Here is a 1288-nt window from a genome sequence, read left to right as displayed (position 1 = left end):
ACCCCTCCCTCCACATCTGCCCCCTGGGGACCCCTCCCTCCACATCTACCCACTAGGGACCCCTCCCTCCACATCTGCCCCCTGGGGACCCCTGCCTCCACATCTGCCCCCTGGGGACCCCTCTCTCCACATCTACCCACTAGGGACCCCTGGTCCACATCTGCCCCCTGGGGACTCCTGCCTCCACATCTGCCCCCTGGGGACCCCTCCCTCCACATCTGCCTACTCAGGGACCTCCTACCTCCACATCTAACTCGGGACCCTCCTTGCAGCCCATCTGCCTTCTCCAGACCCTCCCCTCCCCATCCGCCTCCTCGGGAGCCCCCCCCCCCCCGCCCCCCCACCCCAGCTCGGCAGGGGTTGCCCGGACCCCCTACCCCGGCGGTCGGACGGGTCCCCGGGTGCAGGAGGGGGCTCGGCGGGCACGGACAGCTGCGCCGCCGCCGCCCTCCCTCCTCACCTGGCTCGGGGGTGTCCCGGCTCCCGCGCCGCGGGCTCCAACGAGGGGAGTTGGGGCAGAGGCCGCCGCCGCCAGCCGGAGGAGGCGCGCGCCTGCTCAGTCCTCCATCTTTCCACGTCGCCGGGTTCCCTCTTGCGGCCCGCCCGTCGACTCGCCTGCGTTCTCTCGTCCGGTCTCCTCTCTCTCTCTCTCTCTCTCTCTCTCTCTCTCCCTAGGTCCTGGTCTCTCCCTGGGGAAGGGGCGGGCCGAGGGAGGTGCCGACGCAAACAAACTGCCGGGGAGGCGCGGGGAGGCGGGGCTTGAGGAGTCACGTGGGCGAGGCGCTGAGCTCGGATTTCTGCGCCCTGAAGGATGCTGGGAAATGGAGTCCGCTTGGGAAGACACCCACGTGTGCCTGGCACCTGTCATAAGATTCCTGGATCCCAGAGGGCCAGGGGCCAGCGGATGCGTGCTGGTAAAGGTCAAGGGCCACAAAGGGTCTACAGTGGAAGAAGAGGAATGAATGAAGTGAAAAAGGGTAAATTATGCCACACAAAGAGGCATAAAAACTGTATAGCAGAGGAAAAGGAGGAAGGGAGATGAGTATTTTATGAGCTTTTCCCTCATTGGGTCTGGTGCAAGGAGGGAATAACAACCAGTTAAGCATAGGACTCTATGGAGAAGAGATGCAAAATGTATCATAATAGAGGGAAAGAGGGGAGGGAGAGGAGCTTCGCATGAGATTTGTGCCTGTCACTCTTGGTGCGAAGAAGAAATAACATACTTCATTAAGTATAAAAATAACCTACAGGCAGTAGGAGGGGGGAAAGGGCTACGGAAGGGGGGGAG

General features: G+C 62.5%; 1 protein-coding gene across 2 annotated transcripts in view; it reads right to left on the bottom strand.

Moving 5' to 3' along the window:
• DYM (dymeclin) overlaps positions 1-713 on the bottom strand; it is a 622931-nt gene extending 622218 nt beyond the window's left edge. Inside the window, exon 1 of one of the 2 annotated variants that reach the window (XM_069104416.1) lies at positions 461-713. The gene's annotated coding sequence lies outside the window, so the exon portion shown is untranslated. The remainder of the gene's footprint in view (positions 1-460) is intronic. The other variant, XM_069104414.1, reaches the window with a different exon arrangement.
• Positions 714-1288: the final 575 nt, after the last annotated feature.

Source organism: Petaurus breviceps, unplaced genomic scaffold (genome assembly GCF_028583685.1).
Source record: "Petaurus breviceps papuanus isolate PSGF00001 unplaced genomic scaffold, PetGlider_PUasm1.0 131, whole genome shotgun sequence".
Classification (NCBI taxonomy): domain Eukaryota; kingdom Metazoa; phylum Chordata; class Mammalia; order Diprotodontia; family Petauridae; genus Petaurus; species Petaurus breviceps.
The sequence above is the reverse complement of the archived record's forward strand: the minus strand, read 5'-3'. Positions and strand labels throughout refer to the sequence as shown.